Here is a 25,424-nt window from a genome sequence, read left to right on the forward strand (position 1 = left end):
CTCCCAGATCTTCTTCGGCGAATTTTCATCCATCACATGATAAATAACCTGGTCCGATAGACACAACCGTATAGTCCCAGCTGCTTTCAACTGTAACTCCTCCTAGTCATCAGCCTCCATCTTAGCTGGCTTGGCTTCCTGCAACAACGCCTTCAAGCATCTTTATTATGCCAACAAATTTTTTACCCTTGTCTACCATAACACAAAGCTTCCAGTTTCGTTGAACTTCTCCATCTCAAACCTGGTACCCGATGGTGCCATGGTTCTTTGTACGGCTGTCCTGCGAAAAATTATCCGAACTTTTCATGCGATGCCCCAAGTACACGAACAGGATCTCCGCGTACTAATAGCAAAACCAACCAAAAAATTCCTTACGGTCTTCACGTGTTCTGCTCCTGGCTCAATCTCCAATGCTGATGCAACTTGCTTTGCCTAGCCTGTGCTAATTCCGATGGATTGCCGCTATCAATGGATTTTCTCTTTTCCATTGGATCTGCTTTTGCCTTTGTCCCGTCCAGTGACCCGGCACGTGAGACTAATTATACTAGCGCACCTGCAGGTTTCCGTATCCAACGTGACGCGAGGTCTTCCAGGACTCGGTCCCGTTTTTGTTTCCAAAACAAATCTCATATAACTTGGCCTGCATGCAACGAGCTGGACCGTGTCGTCACGCCTTGCTCCGGCCGCACGCCTTTAGAGTCCCTGGGCCGCACGCCCGCGCCCGACTTGATCGGCAAGGCTAGCCCAGCTGGCCCTCACGTGCCGTCCACGCCTTGGACTTTCATCGCTGCACGGCTCCACGTGCTTCCGATCCGAGCCGCTCCTGCTGCCACCGCTTGATGCTTTCCGATCTCGTCGAGTTCCCGTCGAATAAGTTGACCGCGGTACACAACTCCGCAACGAGCTCAGCGACAATCTGCCTCGTCGATCACGCAAAACAACCTCTTCCTATCCTTGCTCATGATACCACTTGTTAGAATAAATTTGAAGTACACAGTCGATCCACCGAGGAACAATCAATCACAGACAATGACGATACCGAGATTTGTTAACGAGGTTCGGCGAACTCACCTACTCCCCGGGGCAATGACTACGGGCGCTCCTCCCGAGATACCGCAACACCGGCCACCCGGGCGCCGGCACAAGCCGCTGCACCCCTTTGCGAGCCTGCCACTATCTAGTCGTCATGGGTTACAACGTGGGGTGCCTCCTCATATATAAAAGGCCAAAGGTACAACGTGTTCGACTCCGATACTACACGTATCCTACAACATCAAGTCCAAACGTAACCCAACTAGTACAAAATATTCGACACAAACACAACAGAATGAGTGAGCGATCCAGATCCTGGTGCTCCTCAGCTTGTCGCTGCAGGTTGTCCGCCTCCTCTTGTCAGGGATCCGCCGGCATGAGGCTCCTCCTCTGGCTGGCGTACCACCTTGCCGACTCCACCGCCATATACGCTCTGGGCCTTCTCTCCCTCACCAGCACTGCAACCCGTGACAACGAGTTGTCGCCTTCTGGGCACCATTCCTCATGCTGCACCTTGGCGGGCCGGACAAATACCGCCTATGCCCTTGAGGGCAACCAGCTCTAGAAGCGTCACCTGCTCACAAACAACATGCAGGTCCTCGGCGCGACCTACGTCCTCTACCACAATGTTGCTGCAAGCGGGGGCTTGAGCTTGATCCTGGTGGCCACCATGTTGATGTTCGCCATCGGGGTGGTCAAGTACGCGGAGAGGACATGGGCACTGAAGCGCGGCAACATGGACGACATCCGAAGCTCCCTCAACAACTCCGGCGTAAAGGACGACCGCAACATCGACCCTAAAGGTGTCCACGGCAAGTTCGACGAGCAGGTTCTTCTGGAGGTCGCCCACTCCCTGTTCCAATTCTGCAAGCTCGGGCTCGTCGATTCTTCAGTTCATATGAATCGTCCTCGGTTCCGAGACTACAATTTTGGCTGGAACGATATGTGGAAGCTGATGGACATGGAGCTGTCCTTGCTGTACGACATATTGTACACGAAGGCGGCTGTCAACCACACCTGGATAGGCAGCATAGGCTACTTGGTCCTCTTCGCGTCACCACCCGCTACCGCCGCAGCCTTTGTGCTATTTCAATTTCACTTGATGATGACGAGTAGTGTAACTGTCCACAGAAGAGTTGATGTTGCCATCACCTATGCCCTGCTGGCTGGCGCCTTTTTCATGGAGGCAACGGCTCTGCTGGCTGCCATGGGGTCGACCTAGACGCTTGCTTTCTTGAGCAATCTGCCCATGCAGTGTAGCTCGATCCAGCACGCGCTCGTGTGCTCTAGGAGATGGCATCGGCTTCTTTGTCTCCTCCTGTCCCTAGGCCGACTTGACATAAGGAGGAGGAGATGGTCTGGCACCATTGGGCAGTACAACCTGTTCCACCTGTGTACCCGCGACAGTGGTGGTCATCTAGTCGGCAGATTAGCAGGGATGTTCGGGATGGAGGAGAGGTGGAACAATTTCCACTACTCGGGGAGCCATCTGCTCCCTGAGGATCTCAAGGAGTTTAGGTTCCGCCGATACCATGAGCAGATGTCAAACTAGGGCAACATTAACGTGCTGGGCCTGCTCAGACAAAAGTGGGGAGATCTTGCAATGAAGAAGCACAAATCGTTAGAAAAGATCTGGGGCAGCGGCGGCAGGGTCGAGCTCCAGGAGAACATCCTTATCTGGCACATCGCCACCAACGTCTACCTTGCCAACAGAGTCATGGATAGAGATAGGGATTACACCGCTGTGAGAAATATTGAGGTGTTGTCCAATTACATGATGTTCCTCCTTATCAAACGACCTTACTTGCTACCAGGCCTTGTGCTCCACAGGATGTTCAGCACATCCTGTGTCAACCTGGAGGAGATATGGAATGAGAAATCCAGAGTTTCTTTTGGCCCCGGGAGCTTCTTGAAGAAATAGTTCCAGCTCTGTGATGATCCAGTTATCTCCTCCATGGACAGGGTCTCACAAAGGAACCAGCTTGCCGAGATCCTTCAACAATTGTTCCGCCGCTCTCCTGGGGCGCGACCCTGATATAAATCCCGCCCACACACACACACACACACACACACCGATCCTTGACCTAGAGATCTCCTTCTCCCATTTCTGGGCGGCGACGAAAAATCCTAGATCCAGAGCTCCAGATTCCTTCGAGTGGTGGGAGGGTAAGGTAGGCGGAGATCCTCATTCGTTCGCTGCCGTGGTGGCTTCTCCTCCCGTGGCGAACGACGCGGGGCGCGGCCGCCGTGGAGAGCGACGCGGTGGAGGCGGCGCTGGCCGCATGGACCACGGAGGGGGGCAGCGCTGGCCGCATGGATCACTCCCACTCAGATTGACATCCCTCTAGTCATCTAAGTGTGACACGATCCGAGTCGACTAGGCCGTGTCCGATCATCACGTGAGACGGACTAGTCATCATCGGTGAACATCTCCATGTTGATCGTATCTTCCATACGACTCATGTTCGACCTTTCGGTCTCTTGTGTTCCGAGGCCATGTCTGTACATGCTAGGCTCGTCAAGTTAACCCTAAGTGTTTTGCATGTGTAAAACTATCTTACACCCGTTGTATGTGAACGTAAGGACCTATCACACCCGATCATCACGTGGTGCTTCGAAACGACGAACTTTAGCAACGGTGCACAGTTAGGGGGAACACTTTTTTGAAATTATTATAAGGGATCATCTTATTTACTACCGCCGTTCTAAGTAAACAAGATGCATAAAACATAATAAACATCACATGCAATTATATAAAGTAGTGACATGATATGGCCAATATCATATAGCTCCTTCGATCTCCATCTTCGGGGCTCCATGATCATCTTCGTCACCGGCATGACACCATGATCTCCATCATCGTACCTCCATGAAGTTGCTCGCCAACTATTACTTCTACTACTATAGCTAACGGTTTAGCAATAAAGTAAAGTAATTACATGGCGTTAAATCATTGACACGCAGGTCATACAATAATTAAGACAACTCCTATGGCTCCTGCCGATTGTCATACTCATCGACATGCAAGTCGTGCTCTCATACATCACAATATATCGTTCATCATTCGTCACAACTTCTGGCCATATCACATCACATGACAATCGCTGCAAAAACAAGTTAGACGTCCTCTAATTATTGTTGCATCTTTTACGTGGCTGCAATTGGGTTCTAGCAAGAACGTTTTCTTACCTACGAATAACCACAACGTGATTTTGTCAACTTCTATTTACTCTTCATAAGGATCCTTTTCATCGAATCCGCTCCAACTAAAGTAGGAGAGACAGACACCCGCTAGCCACCTTATGCAACTAGTGCATGTCAGTCGGTGGAACCAGTCTCACGTAAGAGTACGTGTAAGGTCGGTCCGGACCGCTTCATCCCACAATACCGCTGAAGCAAGAAAAGACTAGTAGTGGCAAGCAAGTTGACAAGATCTACGCCCACAACTGATTTGTGTTCTACTCGTGCAATAGAGAACTACGCATAGACCTACCTCATGATGCCACTGTTGGGGAATGTTGCAGAAAATAAAAAATTTCCTACGGTTTCACCAAGATCCATCTATGAGTTCATCTAGCAACGAGTGATATTAATGCATCTACATACCTTTGTAGATCGCGTGCGGAAGCGTTCAAGTGAACGGAGTTGAGGTAGTCGTTCTCGTCGTGATCCTATCACCGGAGATCCTAGCGCCGAACGGACGGCACCTCCGCGTTCAACACATGTACGGTCAGCGTGACGTCTCCTCCGTCTTGATCCAGCAAGCGGAAGGAGAGGTTGATGAAGATCCAGCAGCATGATGGCGTGGTGGTGGATGCAGCAGGACTCCGGCAGGGCTTCTCCAAGCAACTGTGGGAGGAGGAAGAGGTGTAGCAGGGGAGGGAGGCGCCAAGACACAGGGTGCGGCTGCCCTCCCTCCCCCCCTCCTTTAAATAGGCCCCCAGGTGGGGCGCTGGCCCTGGGAGATCCAATCTCCCAAGGGGGGCGCCGGCCAGGGGGGGGGGGGTGGAGTGCCCCCCAAGACAAGTGGGGCGCGCCCCCCACCTAGGATTTCCAACCCTAGGCACAGGGGGGGGCCAAGGGGGAGGCGCACCAGCCCACCGGGGGCTGGTTCCCTCCCCACTTCAGCCCACGGGGCCCTCCGGGATAGGTGGCCCCACCCGGTGGATCCCCGGGACCCTTCCGGTGGTACCGGTACAATACCGGGTGACCCCGAAACTTTCCCGATGGCCGAAACATCACTTCCTATATATAATTCTTTACCTCCGGACCATTCCGGAACTCCTCGTGACGTCCGGAATCTCATCCGGGACTCCAAACAACATTCGGTTTGCTGCATACTCATATTCATACAACCCTAGCGTCACCGAACCTTAAGTGTGTAGACCCTACGGGTTTGGGAGACATGCAGACATGACCGAGACGGCTCTCCGGTCAATAACCAACAGCGGGATCTGGATACCCATGTTGGCTCCCACATACTCCTCGATGATCTCATCGGATGAACCACGATGTCGAGGATTCAAGCAACCCCGTATACTATTCCCTTTGTCAGACGGTATGTTACTTGCCCGAGATTCGATCGTCGGTATCCCAATACCTCGTTCAATCTCGTTACCGGCAAGTCACTTTACTCGTACCGTAATGCATGATCCCGTGACCAGACACTTGGTCACTTTGAGCTCATTATGATGATGCACTACCGAGTGGGCCCAGTGATACCTCTCCGTAATAAGGAGTGACAAATCCCAGTCTCGATCCATGTCAACCCAACAGACACTTTCGGAGATACCTGTAGTGCACCTTTATAGTCACACAGTTACGTTGTGACGTTTGGTACACCCAAAGCACTCCTACGGTATCCGGGAGTTACACGATCTCATGGTCTAAGGAAGAGATACTTGACATTGGAAAAGCTCTAGCAAAATGAACTACACGATCTTGTGCTATGCTTAGGATTGGGTCTTGTCCATCACATCATTCTCCTAATGATGTGATCCCGTTATCAACGACATCCAATGTCCATAGTCAGGAAACCATGACTATCTGTTGATTAACGAGCTAGTCAACTAGAGGCTCACTAGGGACATGTTTTTGTCTTAGTATTCACACGTGTATTATGATTTCTGGATAATACAATTATAGCATGAATAAAAGACAACTATCATGAACAAAGAAATATAATAATAATCCTTTTATTATTGCCTCTAGGGCATATTTCCAACAGAGTGCAATGTGGCCACGCATGAGCTAGCTGCCTTTGCTAGAGTGAATTGTGATTTTTTTTATTCTAGCTGATGTACTCAACGGGAATTAACTAAACATGATGAAAGTGACTACACGATAGTTTCATTGTATCCTCGAGAATGCTTTGCTTATTACAAGAGAACGTTCCGGCTTGTCCTTTGCTAAAAAAGGATTGGGCCACCTTGCTGCACCTTTTTACTATCGTTACTTGTTACTTGCTACGAATTATCTTTTTATAAAACTACCTATTACCGCTAATTTCAGTACTTGCAGAGAATACCTTACTAAAAACCGCTTATCATTTCCTTCTACTCCTCGTTGGGTTCAACACTCTTACTTATCAAAAGGACCACGATTGATCCCCTATACTTGTGGGTCATCAAGACTCTTTTCTAGCATCGTTGCCGGGGAGTGAAGCACTTCTGGTAAGGAAACATTTTTAATATGTGCCGAAATTAATTGTCACTTGTCACTATGGAAAATAATTCATTGAGGGGCTTTTTTGGGGTATCTTAACCTCGACCGGAAGCAATAAGAGTTGCTCCTCAACCTACTGAAAATATTTATTATGAGATTCCTTCAGATATGTTTCAAACTGCTAGCTAATCCTTATGCAAGAGATGGAATAGTACATCCTGATATGCACTTAATTAATATCTATATAGATGAACTTTGTGGATTGTTTAAGCTTGCAGGTTTATCCGAGGACGGAGCTAAGAAGAAGGTATTCCCTTTATTTATTTATTTATTTGGGGGGGGGGGGGGGCGGGGGGGGGCATTGACAAGGTATAGGCTATTGGATGATACTAGAAAATGGAACTCGAACCAGCTGAAGCTAGAATTTCACTAGAAGTTTTATCCTATGCATTTGGTACATCGTGATCGGAATTATATATATATATATATATATATATATATATATATATATATATATATATATATATATATATAATTTATTGGCCTCATGAAGGAGAAAGTATCGCTCAAGCTTGGGGGAGACTTAAGTATATGATGCATACATGCCGCAATCATGAGAACTCAAAAGAAATAATTATGCAAAAATATTTATGCTCGGCTTTCTCATAATGATCAGTCCATACTCGATAATTCTTCGACGGATTCCTTTATGAAGAAGCTATTGAATTCAAATGGGGTCTTCTGGAAAGAATTAAACGCAACTTTGAAGATTGGGAAATCGGCAAAAGTAAGATGTCAGGTATAAATCTTTAGCTTGATTGTGTTAAATCTTTCATGGAAACAAATGCTTTTCATAAGTTTAGTACTAAATATGGGCTTGACTCTGAGATGGTAGCTACCTTCTGTGATTTGCTGCTCATGTTGATCTTCCTAAGGAGAAATGATTTAAATTTCATCCACCTATTGAAGAGAATTGTGAGAAACCTATTATAGCTAAAGATGAAAATTAGGGTTCTCTTTAACTGCTACGTAGAAATAGCTAAAAATAAATTATTTTTTGTAGGAAAGCTAAAATTAAAATTTGACAAGGCAGTACGGGGATCCTTTATGATTTAGTGTTTTTGCTTTTATTTATATTTTTTGATAATATGGCCAAACTTAGATCAATACATTCGATGTTCTCTTCAACTATTGCAATAATTTTCTCATGCATAAAAATAACAATAGGAACACTACTTATGATTTACTCAAATGTTTTCCGATGGTTTTGAAAAGTTATAAATTTGCACTACACTTGTATTATATTTCCTTTCAGCACAAGCTATGTCTATGGGCCAAATCATCTTTTCAACAGTCATTTGACATCAATTGATGGTAGTGGTTTATATGTACCTAGTTTTGGATTCTTGAAAAAAAATATGTACGTAGTTTAAAATTGTAGTGACATATTTAGTTGAGGGAAATTTGAAGTGCTGTTTGGGAACAAAAGTAAGTTCTTGGTTGTTTGTATGGAAATTTTTCTTGGGGGAAAGCTTCTAAAAGAAGTGTTGGTACAACCACCTTTTGAATCACTATCGACGGGAAAGTCACCTTCAACTAAAAAAATATTCCGCATTTTTTAGAGAAAAAATATTCCGCATTAATGAAACTCTGGTGGGCTTGGGGTACACCCGCATGTTCCTAACCATTAAACCACAGATTGGTTCTCAAACCTTCTTCTGGTTCTAGCAGATCTCTGTCTGGTAGGAAATGTTTCATGTGCACATCCGGGCATTTCCAGCAGGGTTTCCTGCTTGTATTCCAACTCGCCTGTCCTTTTTTCCGTCTGCTGTTTCTTTAAAAGAAACGTATCTCCATTATGCTAAGGGATTAAAAAAAATTAGAAGCAGGTACTAGTGTAATCTCTAATCTCCGAGCCGATTAATTAAGCCACGCAGTGATCAATACTCACGGCCAACCTTAGCTCGTCCGCCAGCTTGCTGTGCTCATCAGTTATCACAATCATGTCCTAGAGACGAGTCACGAGATTGCTGGTGTAGCGTCCTGGGCCTCAGTCCAAGCACGCCAGAGCTTGGGGCACGCCAAGGCATGGGCCACGGGTGAACAAGCCCTGTCCAGGAGTTGGCTCCAGGGGCCAGAGCAGGGAGTCCAAGGACGCGCGAAGATGGTGGCGGAGGAGGGGGCGCGGCGAGACCACACCTGGCGACGAGCGTGTGCGCACCCTGAAGACATGCGAACTGATCTGTAGGATGTTCCTCGAGAAGAAGGAACGAGCGAGCTTGCATGAACGAGTGGACAGGCATGCGTGAGGTGACAGTGGTGTTGAGCCAGTGGACGACGGCGTGGTCCGCCATCACCCACTTAGTGTCGTTGGAGCACTGCACCCCTCGGCGTCGATGTGATCATGGAGACCAAACATGTCGATTGCCGTGTCAAAGTGGCGTCGCCACTGCACGTAGTTGCTGGCCAGGAGGTCGAGAGTGCCATGTGCCGGCGGACGTCGATCGTCTGGAGAACCAATGCGGGGAGAGGAGAGGCAGATGGCGCAGTGGCGGTTGGTGTTACGTCGATATGGGAGTAGCCGCGCTGCCGTCCACAGGGGAGCGAGGAGAGTTGGAGGTGTCATCCATAGCGACAGAAGTGGGATCAGTGACCGGAGCAAAAGGATTGGTGAGGTCGGGGGTATTTGTTACCATGAAGAGGAAGGAGATAGGCTATGAGATTCAACACACATCTGATTAGCTCATCGGCAAGGGGCATATATACAATTTACAGAGACCTGAACCTAGAGATCGTGTGCCACTACTCATCAGGTCGTGCGGCAACGACGCACACATGACGCGTACACTCGTGGACATGCATATTTATATACTGGCTGTACAATAATAAAATATTGTTGCATAAGTAGATAATTCCGTGTTAAGATCAATCAAAAAGTATAACATAGGGTATACTTCATTGGCTATTATTTTCTTTGTCTCCACCTATGATCAAATCTTGGCTCCACCGATAAAGGATTTTTTGCATAATTATTTCGCAACAGGACAATATACCAGTATCACAAAAATACTTAGCTTTGAAGAATTTATCCATCTAGCACATGCGTGATTTTGGAACTAACAATAGATTATCCTTACGACGCACGGTTAGCCCAAACAGCTCTGTCATATCAATGTCTTTCCTCTCTACCCCTAACGGTAGTTCCCAGTCAAAATGGCACATCAAGTTTGCCAACATAAGCTCGACGGTTGCGATCCCAAGGTTTATTCCAGGGCATATCCTGCGTCCTGCCCCGAACGGCAAGAGCTTGAAATTATTCCCCTTGAAGTTGACATGCACATCACTGCCTTCGTCTATAAATCTTTCAGGTATGAACTCTCCAGGATCCTCCCAGCAGTTAGAATCTCTACCAATGGCCCATACATTAACCAAGACATGCGTCCCAGCAGGAACCATGTGCCCATCGATGTTGCAGTCAGCCATAGCCAGGTGTGGAGCAAGTAAAGGCGCAACAGGATGAAGTCGGAGTGACTCCTTTATGACTGCTCTTAGGTATGCCATCTTGTTAATGTCAGCTTCACTGACAATTGTCTGTCCCCTGGGTACAATACTCCTTACCTCCTCTTGTAGTTTCCCAATCAAGCGGGGTCTCCTCATGAGTTCAGCCAAGGCGAAATCGAGGGTGTTAGATGACGTTTCTGTTGCACCGAAAAATACATCCTGGGGATATCAACTAATTAGGGTACTACAATATATACATATTTGTTTATTTTTAACCATCATATCTAATTTTGAAGGTACTATTTTTACTTACAAGTAGGAGAGCTTTCACGTGCTCTCTTGTGAGACCATACTCCATCTGAACAGACAATAGAATATCTACGAAATTGCCACCCTTGTGATCAATCTTTGACTTATCCTTGCTCTCATGATGATCGATCACCTTGTCTAGCAGATCATCCCATTTATTTCTCACTCTCTCGGACATTGCACGAACTGTCCTCTTAAGCAGTCCTACCCTAGCTAATGTGGGGAAGAACTCCTCCATGTTGAACGCTCCTAGCAGACGTGAGGTTTCTTTAGTGAGGTCCTGGAACAATGTTCCGTCCATTAAGGAAGAATCCTCCTGACACAATGCGGCATGCCAAGCCATATGTGAATGAGTTGAGCAGCCCGCTCATGTCCACCGCACCACCTACTGTGGCAGCCTCATTAATCTTGGCCAACACCATGCTAACCTAAAATGACATGTGTCATAAAGTATGGAAGTAGCTAACATATATGGAATTGTTAGCAGAGGGCAAAATGTAAGTCAATTTTCTTCATTTCCTTTGTGACGTGGCAAGTTTGTGATAACAAAATAGTGAAAAACACCCTATCATAGGAAATCACAGACTAAAAGGGATGTATCTAATGGTAACATATTGATTTAAAACAAAAATATCTGGCTCGCAATAAAAATGTAAGAAATGTGGAATATCCTAATTAGTGGATGTTGTTTATTCAACAATTAACCATTTTATACAGAAGACCATCTTCTAGGCCCTTGCCTCTCTTTCCTAGATTGTTGCCGGTGTTGTGTAGTATGAGGGTCTCCATATATATCTAATGGATTGGGCAATCTATGGCCTTTAATTCCTCTAGCTATAGCTAGAACCTTCCTGTAGTGTGTGGTTGTAACAATTCACCATCTGCGACAGCTCTCATGCTTTCTGCTCAAACTGTGGCAGTTCTGTTGAACACAAATGCATCTACCCCCTACGGTCCTTATAAACGACACTGTAACATTTGGGTTGATATCCTCTTTACCAACATGTTACCACTATTCAGCATCCCTTTGTATGTATCGATTCTTTTATTGATACCTGGATTGTAACGAGTAGGTTTGATGCGGGTGTGGTGTGTGCGCGCATGTGCACACATACATGTGTGTGGTCGAGGCACAACCATAAAATGGCGCCTTGCCCAACTCATTTTCGTTTTAGTGAAGAAAAGAAACATTTATGCAGAAAATTGGGAACAAATCAGGACAATAAGGAAAATCATAACAAAGTGTAGTAGGCAAGGATCAAACTCAAAATTCAGACCAACTTCAAGAAGACTTACATAGGTCCACTGCCAATTGGGCTGAATTGGTTTCGAGATTTCTTTTTTCAAGATTTCTTATCGGAGTATATTCATAACCACATGATGTAAGATCATTTTTTTTCTTACAAATTAAATATGATGGTAATTTTTATCTCACCTGACGCACTCTGTGCCTTGCCTTGCACATCTCTTGGTTTGAGCAATTTTATTTTTCTATTTTTTTTCTCGTCAACTCATAATGTTCACTTTCCCAATCCACATGTTTCTCCATCATCTAAAATAGAAAGACGACTATTCATTATTCAATTTGAAGGCTTCATATTGTACTTACGTTGGGACTGCGGCTCTGGCCCATTGACAATATTGGCTATGATATTAAACGATTTATATCAAACGGGATGGCTACCGAGAAATCATACTCCCTCTGTTCCATAATGTAGTGCATATATATATTTTGAAAACTCAAACCTCAGCAACTTTGACCAGGTTTATGAAGAAAAATATTTACGTCTAGAATGCCAAACATATATTATTAGATTTACCATAATATGTAGTTTCATATTTTATATATTTGATATTGTAGATATAAATAGTTTTCTCTATCAACTTGGTCAAAGTTTGACTTCAAAAAAAATTATATGCAGTACATTATGTAATGGTGGCAGTACGATCCAAGCCTTGCTTAAAAAGCAAGGTTCCTTGTGGGGGAATCGCCCCATTTGGGTTCAAATCCTAGACTTGTGGACACGGGTGCTCGCTTATTTCTAGAATTTATTTCTGATTTACTTCAGCCTTTCCACCGATATTCTTGTAGTGACGTTCTCAATCTCAAGATGGGGACATCTGCACTGGCCTACGCCGCGCATATGGTCATGCCACCAATAAGGTTCCCATCGTCTGTGGCACTCACGCTGTCGTGGGCATCTGGATAGGGAAGATCACCAAGGGAGGCGACTGACTGATGCATCAGTTAAGCATAGGCATTTCGATGGATGTGAACTTGCTATGATTTTTGCTTGCTGGTAGTTTATGCATCATGCAAAGCGTGGATGTTCTAGTAGTGTAAATGAAATCTGGCTTACATTTCTTTTGTTTTTTCCGGGTTGGGTCCCGCTTGTAAGGTGTGGTCAAGGTGACGTGGCACCGCTAACGAAGAAATCCACGTGGTCAAAACTTCTTGACAAAGTTGAAACCGTCGGGAGGGCCGATTACTGAACCGTATGGTTAGTTTGGGGTGTAGTTTGACTGGTTAGAAAGTTCCGGGTGTAATCCTAAAAGAGTGCCAAGTTGATAGATGTTATGTGGACTTTTCTCTTCAAAGACCTACGAGTTCAGTTTCTCGAAGGTACTTAAAGAGATAAGATTTGCATGTGTGTTCATAAAAATGAGCATGCGTGTGTATTGTAAGCATCTGCGTCCATATTGTATTCTGAAAAACAAACTAATAAATCGTTAAAAGCTTACCTCCTCCATGGCGACGGTGCGGAAAGACTGCACCTTTTTAACACTCAATACGTGGTTCATGAGGAGCTTCTTTGCCCGCCGCCAGTGCTCACCATATGGCGCAAAGGCGACTTCGGATGAGCCATACAAGATGATGTCGGATGCCACTGAGTGGGGCCGCGATGCCAAGGCGTGGTCATGCGTGCGCAGCACCGCCTCTGCGGCACGCGGCGATGACACCACGAGCGCCTGCAGGGCGCCGAGACGGAGGAGCATGAGGCCGTCGCAGCCGTACCTTGCAGCGAGGGCGCGGAGGGAGACGTGCGGGAGAGAGCCGAGAAGGTGCAGGTGCCCGATGATGGGCAGTGCCGGTGGAGAAGGCGGGAGGCGGTTCTCTCGCTGCTCCTCTTTTCCTGTTTTCCCATTCACAGTGAACCAATAATAATGCACAAACAAGAGGAAGAGCGAGAAAAGGAACAGAAACCATGCCCGCGGAAGCATCTCTAGCATCTCTACCATGGGAAATTATTGTCGGAAAAGCAGCGCTTTGTGGAGAGCTGCCGGAAATGGTTCTTCTTAACCAGCTTAGTTTATCATCACAAGCTCGATCAGCTGCTTATAAGCTAGCCAGGCAGAGTAAAAACGACAAAACTAAGCTCCGTGGTGCACAGCACTTGGAGCAATAAGTTAGGTGCAACATACTCCTTCCTTCCCATAATACAAGAACGTTTTTGACACTGGTGTAATGTTAAAAACGTTCTTATATTTTAGGACAAAGAAAGTAGCTTTCATTCCTAAGAAACTGACAGGGCGGTCTTTGACTCTTACCTACGCCCTCACAAAAAATGTGAAAAATACCAACATTATGGGCAAGACAACAGCAACCCAGTCTTTGGTAGACTCGATGGGACTTTTTTCTCCAGGCAATAGCCAACGGAGGCAAAACCTGGAGTAGTTATCACTAGCGATTTCATCACAGATATGATGGTCCCTTAAATAGGTTTTTGGTAGTTTGTTTTAGGAAGCATTGAACCCTTTATCTCAGGTTGAGTTATATATTTTTATGAAAAAGGGTTTTTCCCCGCTTTAGATTATAAAGCAACATCCAACCAATACAACCATCTTGCTGGGGCCGCAGCACAAACAAGCCCAAAAAAAAAGGAGAGAAAGAAAAAAGAAATAAATGCCGATGCCGTCAGCTCAACTAAGCAAAGATGGCCGACATCCGCTGCACCATCCGGAGAAGTACCACCGCCCGCCAATCACTCGGAAGCCTCGCGTACCAAGCAACATATTCATGAAGAAATGCGACGACGACGGCGCTGCTGCCCAGACAAGTCTTGGGGTTTCCTCCGGTACGCGGATGACAGTGGGGAAGGGGTATCATCGCCGCCCCTCGGGTCCGGCAACGCCCACGGTCGCAGCCACACCGGTGGCGAACAAGCCGCCAGAGATTTCTCCCGCCCCGAAACCACCGCCATCACCCCAGATAAACGGAAGCGCACCGCCCAACAGGCCGCCCACCAGCCTGTGCCACCACGGGTAACGCACCATCTTCATCGTCTCAATGAGGCCACCAACACGAGACCTGGAGGTAGGACGAGAAGATACCGGGCTCGGTGGCAACCGCAACGCAGCCGACAGGAGGGAACAACCTCCACCGCCGCCGCGGAGCCAACCGGACATAGCGATAGGGACTTGCCAGGCCACCATCGGCCTGGCCGGACCCCAACAGATCCAGACAGTCCCTGCAGCCACGCTGCAGCATGCCGGCCGCCGAAGCCATCACCATCGCATCCACGGCCGCCTCGCCTCACCTTCAGGGAGCTACGTCGTCGCGCCCCGGCCCGCAGGCGCGCCCCAGCCCAGATGGGGCCCTAAAGGGACCAAATCTGGGCCGATCAGGCGCCCGCCGGACAGCCGCCCCGCATCCAACGGCCACGCCGCCGCGTCATATATTTATACTCTGATCAAAACCTTAGGTACGTTAAATGGAAAGGTTTACAATTCTTGGAAATCTAGCTGGGTACAGTTAATACCCTAACCGACTCAAAGATTACATAACCCTTGTTACAATTAAATTCTAACGGCCTCCTTAATCACAACTTCGGTAAGCTGGGGTTACATTCAAATTTCCCTAATGTCTTGACTAGTAATGCCTTCATTAAGCCTTCCTCAACTTGATCTTGTTGGGGAACGTTGCAGAAAATTAAAATTTTTCCTACGGTTTCACCAAGATCCATCTATGAGTTCATCTAAGCAACGAGTCATGGGAGAGAGATTGCATCTACATACCACTTTGTAGATCCCGCGGAAGCGTTCAAAAGAACGGGGTTGAAGTAGTCGTTCTCGTCGTGATCCTATCACCGGAGATCCTAGCGCCGAACGGACGGCACCTCCGCGTTCAACACACGTACGGTCAGCGTAACGTCTCCTCCATCTTGATCCAGCAAGGGGGAAGGAGAGGTTGATGATGATGGCTCCAGCAGCAGCACTCCGGCAGGGCTTCGCCAAGCACGTGACGGAGGAGGAAGAGGTGTAGCAGGGGGAGGGGGCGCCAGGACTTCAGGGTGCGGCTGCCCCCTTCCCCCCTCCCTTTATATAGGCCCCCAGAGGGGGCGCCGGCCCTGGGAGATCTAATCTCCCAAGGGGGCGGCGGCCAAGGGGGTGGAGTGCCCCCCAAGGCAAGTGGGCCCCCCCACCCTAGGGTTTCAACCCTAGGCGCAGGGGGTGGGCCTAGGGGGGCGCACCAGCCCACTAAGGGCTGGTTCCCCTCCCCACTTCGGCCCTTGGAGCCCTCCGGGATGGGTGGCCCCACCCGGTGGACCCCCGGGACCCTTCCGGTGGTCCCGGTACAATACCGGGTGACCCCGAAACTTTCCCGATGGCCGAAATACCACTTCCTATATAGTTTTCTTTACCTCCGGACCATTCCGGAACTCCTCGTGACGTCCGGGATCTCATCCGGGACTCCGAACAACATTCGGTATGCTGCATACTCATATTCATACAACCCTAGCGTCACCGAACCTTAAGTGTGTAGACCCTACGGGTTCAGGAGACACGTAGACATGACCGAGACGGCTCTCGGGCAATAACCAACAGCGGGATCTGGATACCCATGTTGGTTCCCACATGCTCCTCGATGATCTCATCGGATGAACCACGATGTCGAGGATTCGAACAACCCCGTATACAATTCCCTTTGTCAATCGGTACGTTACATGCCCGAGACTCGATCGTCGGTATCCCAATACCTCGTTCAGTCTCGTTACCGGCAAGTCACTTTACTCGTACCGTAATGCATGATCCCGTGACCAAACACTTGGTCACTTTGAGCTCATTATGATGATGCATTACCGAGTGGGCCCAGAGATACCTCTCCGTCATACGGAGTGACAAATCCCAGTCTCGATCCGTGTCAACCCAACAGACACTTTCGGAGATACCTGTAGTGCACCTTTATAGTCACCCAGTTACGTTGTGACGTTTGGTACACCCAAAGCACTCTTACGGTATCCGGGAGTTACACGATCTCATGGTCTAAGGAAGAGATACTTGACATTGAAAAAGCTCTAGCAAAACGAACTACACGATCTTGTGCTATGCTTAGGATTGGGTCTTGTCCATCACATCATTCTCCTAATGATGTGATCCCGTTGTCAATGACATCTAATGTCCATAGTCAGGAAACCATGACTATCTGTTGACCAACGAGCTAGTCAACTAGAGGCTCACTAGGGACATGTTATGGTCTATGTATTCACACGTGTATTACGATTTCCGTATAATACAGTTATAGCATGAATAAAAGACAATTATCATGAACAAGGAAATATAATAATAATCCTTTTATTATTGCCTCTAGGGCATATTTCCAACAGTCTCCCACTTGCACTAGAGTCAATAATCTAATTACATTGTGATGAATCGAACACCCATAGAGTTCTGGTGTTGATCATGTTTTGCTCGCGAGAGAGGATTAGTCAACGGATCTGCGACATTTAGATCCGTATGTACTTTGCAAATATCTATGTCTCCATTTTGAACATTTTCACGGATGGAGTTGAAACGACGCTTGATGTGCCTGGTCTTCTTGTGAAACCTGGGCTCCTTGGCAAGGGCAATAGCTCCAGTGTTGTTACAGAAGAGTTTGATCGGCCCCGACGCATTGGGTATGACTCCTAGGTCGGTGATAAACTCCTTCACCCATATTGCTTCATGCGCTGCCTCCGAGGCTGCCATGTACTCCGCTTCACATGTAGATCCTGCCACGACGCTCTGCTTGCAGCTGCACCAGCTTACTGCTCCACCATTCAACATATACACGTATCCGGTTTGTGACTTAGAGTCATCCAGATCTGTGTCGAAGCTAGCGTCGATGTAACCCTTTACGACGAGCTCTTCGTCACCTCCATAAACGAGAAACATGTCCTTCATCCTTTTCAGGTACTTTAGGATATTCTTGACCGCTGTCCAGTGTTCCTTGCCGGGATTACTCTGGTACCTTCCTACCAAACTTACGGCAAGGTTTACATCAGGTCTGGTACACAGCTTGGCATACATAATAGATCCTATGGCTGAGGCATAGGGGATGACGCTCATCTCTTCTTTATCTTTTGCCGTGGTCGGGCATTGAGCCGAGCTCAATCTCATACCTTGCAGTACAGGCAAGAACCCTTTCTTGGACTGATCCATTTTGAACTTCTTCAAAATCTTATCAAGGTATGTGCTTTGTGAAAGACCTATGAGGCGTCTCGATCTATCCCTATAGATCTTGATGACTAATATATAAGCAGCTTCTCCAAGGTCCTTCATTGAAAAACACTTATTCAAGTAGGCCTTATTGCTGTCCAAGAATTCTATATCATTTCCCATCAAAAGTATGTCATCTACATATAATATGAGAAATGCTACAGAGCTCCCACTCACTTTCTTGTAAACGCAGGCTTCTCCATAAGTCTGCGTAAACCCAAACGCTTTGATCATCTCATCAAAGCGAATGTTCCAACTCCGAGATGCTTGCACCAGTCCATAAATGGATCGCTGGAGCTTGCATACTTTGTTAGCATTCTTAGGATCGACAAAACCCTCCGGCTGCATCATATACAGTTCTTCCTTAAGATGCCCGTTAAGGAATGCCGTTTTGATGTTCATATGCCATATCTCATAATCATAGTATGCGGCAATTGCTAACATGATTCGGACGGACTTAAGCTTCGCTACGGGAGAGAAAGTCTCATCGTAGTCAATCCCTTGAACTTGCCGATAACCCTTAGCGACAATCGAGCTTTATAGATGGTGACATTACCATCCGCGTCCGTCTTCTTCTTAAAGATCCATTTGTTTTCTATCGCTCGCCGATCATCGGGCAAGTCAGTCAAAGTCCATACTTTGTTTTCATACATGGATTCTATCTCGGATTTCATGGCTTCTAGCCATTTGTTGGAATCTGGGCCCGCCATTGCTTCTTCATAGTTCGAAGGTTCACCGTTGTCTAACAACATGATTTCTAGGACAGGGTTGCCGTACCACTCTGGTGCGGAACGTGTCCTTGTGGACCTACGAAGTTCAGTAGCAACTTGATCCGAAGTACCTTGATCATCATCATTGTTTTCCTCTTCAGTTGGTGTAGGCATCACAGGAACACTTTCCTGGGCTGTACTACTATCCTGTTCAAGAGGTAGTACTTCATCGAGTTCTACTTTCCTCCCACTTACTTCTTTTGAGAGAAACTCTTTTTCCAGAAAGGATCCGTTCTTGGCAACAAAGATCTTGCCTTCGGATCTTAAGTAGAAGGTATATCCAATGGTTTCTTTAGGGTATCCTATGAAGACGCATTTTTCCGACTTGGGTTCGAGCTTTTCAGGTTGAAGTTTCTTGACATAAGCATCGCATCCCCAAACTTTTAGAAACGACAGCTTAGGTTTCTTCCCAAACCATAATTCATACGGTGTCGTCTCAACGGATTTAGACGGTGCCCTATTTAAAGTGAATGTAGCTGTCTCTAGAGCGTATCCCTAAAATGATAGCGGTAAATCAGTAAGAGACATCATAGATCGCACCATATCCAATAGAGTGCGATTACGACGTTCGGACACACCGTTACGCTGAGGTGTTCCAGGCGGCGTGAGTTGTGAAACGATTCCACATTTTCTTAAGTGTGTACCAAATTCGTGACTTAAATATTCTCCTCCACGATCCGATCGTAAGAACTTTATCTTTCGGTCACGTTGATTCTCTACTTCATTCTGAAATTCCTTGAACTTTTCAAAGGTCTAGACTTGTGTTTCATCAAGTAGACATACCCATATCTACTCAAGTCATCAGTGAGAGTGAGAACATAACGATATCCTCCGCGAGCCTCAACGCTCATTGGACCGCACACATCGGTATGTATGATTTCCAACAAGTTGGTTGCTCGCTCCATTGTTCCGGAGAACGGGGTATTGGTCATTTTGCCCATGAGGCATGGTTCGCATGTGTCAAATGATTCATAATCGAGAGACTCTAAAAGTCCATTAGCATGGAGCTTCTTCATGCGCTTGACACCAATGTGACCAAGGCGGCAGTGCCACAAGTATGTGGGACTATCGTTATCAACTTTATATCTTTTGGTATTCACGCTATGAATATGTGTAATATTACGTTCGAGATTCATTAAGAATAAACCATTGACCATTGGGGCATGACCATAAAACATATCTCTCATATAAATAGAACAACCATTATTCTCGGATTTAAATGAGTAGCCATCTCGTATTAAACGAGATCCAGATACAATGTTCATGCTCAAACTTGGAACTAAATAACAATTATTGAGGTTTAAAACTAATCCCGTAGGTAAATATAGAGGTAGCGTGCCGACGGCGATCACATCGACCTTGGAACCATTCCCGACGCGCATCGTCACCTCGTCCTTCGCCAGTCTCCTCTTATTCCGCAGCTCCTGCTGTGAGTTACATATGTGAGCAATGGCACCGGTATTGAATACCCAGGAGTTACTACGAGTACTGGTAAGGTACACATCAATTACATGTATATCAAATATACCTTTAGTGTTGCCGGCCTTCTTGTCCGCTAAGTATTTGGGGCAGTTCCGCTTCCAGTGACCCTTCCCCTTGCAATAAAAGCACTCAGTTTCAGGCTTGGGTCCATTCTTTGACTTCTTCCCGGCAACTGGCTTACCGGGCGCGGCAACATCTTTGCCGTCCTTCTTGAAGTTCTTCTTACCCTTGCCCTTCTTGAACTTAGTGGTCTTATTGACCATCAACACTTGATGTTCTTTCTTGATTTCAACCTCTGCTGACTTCAGCATTGAAAATACTTCAGGAATGGTCTTTACCATCCCCTGCATATTGTAGTTCATCACAAAGCTCTTGTAGCTTGGTGGGAGCGACTGAAGGATTCTGTCAATGACCGCCTCATCCGGGAGGTTAATGTCCAGCTGGGACAGGCGGTTGTGCAACCCAGACATTTTGAGTATATGCTCACTGACAGAACTATTTTCCTCCATCTTACAACTATAGAACTTGTCGGAGACTTCATATCTCTCGACCCGGGCATGAGCTTGGAAAACTAGTTTCAGCTCCTCGAACATCTCATATGCTCCGTGTTGCTCAAAACGCTTTTGGAGCCCCGGTTCTAAGCTGTAAAGCATGCCGCACTGAACGAGGGAGTAATCATCAGCGCGAGTCTGCCAAGCATTCATAATGTCTTGGTTCTCTGGGACGGGTGCATCACCTAGCGGTCCTTCTAGGACATATTGTTTCCTGGCAGCTATGAGGATGATCCTCAGGTTCCGGACCCAGTCTGTATAGTTGCTGCCATCATCTTTCAGCTTGGTTTTCTCTAGGAACGCGTTGAAGTTCATGTTGACATGAGCGTTGGCCATTTGATCTACAAGACATATTTTGCAAAAGTTTTAGACTAAGTTCATGATAATTAAGTTCATCTAATCAAATTATTTAATGAACTCCCACTCAGATTAGACATCCCTCTAGTCATCTAAGTGTTACACGATCCGAGTCGACTAGGCCGTGTCCGATCATCACGTGAGACGGACTAGTCATCATCGGTGAACATCTCCATGTTGATCGTATCTTCCATACGACTCATGTTCGACCTTTCGGTCTCTTGTGTTCCGAGGACATGTATGTACATGCTAGGCTTGTCAAGTTAACCCTAAGTGTTCTGCATGTGTAAATCTGTCTTACACCCGTTGTATGTGAACGTAAGGATCTATCACACCCGATCATCACGTGGTGCTTCGAAACGACGAACTTTAGCAACGGTGCACAGTTAGGGGGAACACTTTCTTGAAATTATTATAAGGGATCATCTTATTTACTACCGCCGTTCTAAGTAAACAAGATGCATAAAACATAATAAACATCACATGCAATTATATAGTAGTGACATGATATGGCCAATATCATACAACTCCTTCGATCTCCATCTTCGGGGCTCCATGATCATCTTTGTCACCGGCATGACACCATGATCTCCATCATCATGATCTCCATCATTGTGTCTTCATGAAGTTGTCACGCCAACGACTACTTCTATTTCTATGGCTAACGCGTTTAGCAATAAAGTAAAGTAATTTACATGGCGTTCTTCAATGACACGCAGGTCATACAAAAAATAAAGACAACTCCTATGGCTCCTGCCGGTTGTCATACTCATCGACATGCAAGTCGTGATTCCTATTACAAGAACATGATCTCATACATCACAATATATCATTCATCATTCATCACAACTTCTGGCCATATCACATCACATGACAATTGCTGCAAAAACAAGTTAGACGTCCTCTAATTGTTGTTGCATCTTTTACGTGGCTGCAATTGGGTTCTAGCAAGAACGTTTTCTTACCTACGAATAACCACAACGTGATCTTGTCAACTTCTATTTACCCTTCATAAGGACCCTTTTCATCGAATCCGCTCCAAGTAAAGTGGGAGAGACAGACACCCGCCAGCCACCTTATGCAACTAGTGCATGTCAGTCGGTGGAACCGGTCTCACGTAAGCGTACGTGTAAGGTTGGTCCAGGCCGCTTCATCCCACAATACCACTGAAGCAAGATAAGACTAGTAGCGGCAAGCAAGGTGATAAGATCTACACCCACAACAAAATTGTGTTCTACTCGTGCAATAGAGAACTACGCATAGACCTAGCTCATGATGCCACTGTTAGGGAACGTTGCAGAAAATTAAAATTTTTCCTACGGTTTGATCAAGATCCATCTATGAGTTCATCTAAGCAACGAGTCATGGGAGAGAGATTGCATCTACATACCACTTTGTAGATCGCACGGAAGCGTTCAAAAGAACGGGGTTGAAGTAGTCGTTCTCGTCGTGATCCTATCACCGGAGATCCTAGCGCCGAACGGACGGCACCTTCGCGTTCAACACACGTACGGTCAGCGTAACGTCTCCTCCTTCTTGATCCAGCAAGGGGGAAGGAGAGGTTGATGATGATGGCTCCAGCAGCAGCACAACGGCGTGGTGGTGGTGGAACAGCAGCACTCCGGCAGGGCTTCGCGAAGCACGTGACGGAGGAGGAAGAGGTGTAGCAGGGGGAGGGGGCGCCAGGACTTCAGGGTGCGGCTGCCCCCTTCCCCCTCCCTTTATATAGGCCCCCAGGGGGGGCGCCGGCCCTGGGAGATCTAATCTCCCAAGGGGGCGGCGGCCAAGGGGGTGGAGTGCCCCCCAAGGCAAGTGGGGCGCCCCCCCCCCCACCCTAGGGTTTCAACCCTAGGCGCAGGGGGTGGGCCTAGGGGGGCGCACCAGACCACTAAGGGCTGGTTCCCCTCCCCACTTCGGCCCTTGGGGCCCTCCGGGATGGGTGGCCCCACCCGGTGGACCCCCGGGACCCTTCCGGTGGTCCCGGTACAATACCGGGTGACCCCGAAACTTTCCCGATGGCCGAAATACCACTTCCTATATAGTTTTATTTACCTCCGGACCATTCCGGAACTCCTCGTGACGTCCAGGATCTCATCCGGGACTCCGAACAACATTCGGTATGCTGCATACTCATATTCATACAACCCTAGCGTCACCGAACCTTAAGTGTGTAGACCCTACGGGTTCGGGAGACACGTAGACATGACCGAGACGGCTCTCGGGCAATAACCAACAACGGGATCTGGATACCCATGTTGGTTCCCACATGCTCCTCGATGATCTCATCGAATGAACCACGATGTCGAGGATTCGAACAACCCCGTATACAATTCCCTTTGTCAATCGGTACGTTACGTGCCCGAGACTCGATCGTCGGTATCCCAATACCTCGTTCAGTCTCGTTACCGGCAAGTCACTTTACTCGTACCGTAATGCATGATCCCGTGACCAAACACTTGGTCACTTTGAGCTCATTATGATGATGCATTACCAAGTGGGCCCAGAGATACCTCTCCGTCATACGGAGTGACAAATCCTAGTCTCGATCCGTGTCAAACCAACAGACACTTTCGGAGATACCTGTAGTGCACCTTTATAGTCGCCCAGTTACGTTGTGACGTTTGGTACACCCAAAGCACTCTTACGGTATCCGGGAGTTACACGATCTCATGGTCCAAGGAAGAGATACTTGACATTGAAAAATCTCTAGCAAAACGAACTACACGATCTTGTGCTATGCTTAGGATTGGGTCTTGTCCATCTCATCATTCTTCTAATGATGTGATCCCGTTGTCAATGACATCTAATGTCCATAGTCAGGAAACCATGACTATCTGTTGACCAACGAGCTAGTCAACTAGAGGCTCACTAGGGACATGTTATGGTCTATGTATTCACAAGTATATCACGATTTCCGGATAATACAGTTATAGCATGAATAAAAGACAATTATCATGAACAAGGAAATATAATAATAATCCTTTTATTATTGCCTCTAGGGCATATTTCCAACAGATCTTTCTTGAGTGAATGAACCGAATCTCCAACTAGTTGCCAACATGCACACACACGCAGCATGCACATACACTGTTAAAATTATACGAGGCCATTGCTGATTCATTGAGGACAAGAAATGACAAGTAAGTGTACACCATTGAGATTTCTTAACGAGGTTTGCCAATATGTCTACATCCCTACGGCCGGACTATGTGCGCTCTTACTCATGTACCAAATCACATGATACAGTCGACAACAAGCCCACCAACGCCTCCGACAGCTCTCCTACCACCCATCATGGCCAGTCCAGCCATCCCGGCATGGACACCTGGGCTATCCTTGTTGTGATCTCTGTCTAGCCTACCAGCTTATGTCTAGTCTATTTGGCAACCCAACGGTGCCTTTACATAATAGGCCCAGGTTATACGTGTTTGAGTCGAACACCTAACCCTCCGCTAATTAATAGTCTTACACAACTCATAGACATAATATTCGGCACCTATATATTTTAACAGTCCACATTAGTGAATATGTCATCGCCATCTTGAAGGGACCACGCGTGAATCTCAATGTACCTTGGACTTGAACCATTAAACATGAACTTCACTGTGACTCCCTTGAGATCACATGACTCCACCTACAACTGTAGTCCATTCTTTTCTTCATGATAGTCGAAGCTCCCGTAAAAATTAAGTTCTTCCGCGCTCTTGCTTTGTGGTACCAACTTCTTGGAGTATCTGTCGTCCAATATCATCACGTGTCGATCATAAAGTCACTATATCTGACAACATCATTTGTGTCATTACCATAGTAGCTTATTCCTTGATATGCATCAAACTGATCAGTAACTCCTTAATGTACACTTAGATTCCAAACTTCTGAATTTAATCTCCTCTATTATAATTAGGAGTCACGTATGACTTATTTACCTTCTGTTTTAATATTAGATAATAGACAGATTTGACATCCGGTATTTTAATATATATTTATGTATGTATATAAGAAGTTACTTTATAAATAATATGCATAAATGTACTTTTTCAAAGTATACTTTCGAAGAAAGAGCAGTGTTGCTGGCTTGAATATATGCGAAGATACAAATTAGTTGTATAAGTTTAACTTGGGAGACCATTTGAACGTCGAAAATGGAAACATTTCTTATCGGGAGATGTGTTAATATTCGAAATGACAACATTCTCCATGGCTGCATGATGGAATAAGGAATTAATGAATTAACGCAAACATTGATCCGTTTTAACACCGAATACAAAATTGTACAAGTCCC

The 25,424-nt window shown here is 46.6% G+C and overlaps 1 pseudogene; it reads right to left on the minus strand.

Annotated features, from left to right (window-relative positions):
* Positions 1-9,177: 9,177 nt before the first annotated feature.
* LOC123039980 (indole-2-monooxygenase-like) lies at positions 9,178-13,789 on the minus strand (annotated as a pseudogene).
* Positions 13,790-25,424: the final 11,635 nt, after the last annotated feature.

The sequence above is a fragment of the Triticum aestivum genome, chromosome 2B (genome assembly GCF_018294505.1).
Source record: "Triticum aestivum cultivar Chinese Spring chromosome 2B, IWGSC CS RefSeq v2.1, whole genome shotgun sequence".
Taxonomy (NCBI): Eukaryota; Viridiplantae; Streptophyta; class Magnoliopsida; order Poales; family Poaceae; genus Triticum; species Triticum aestivum.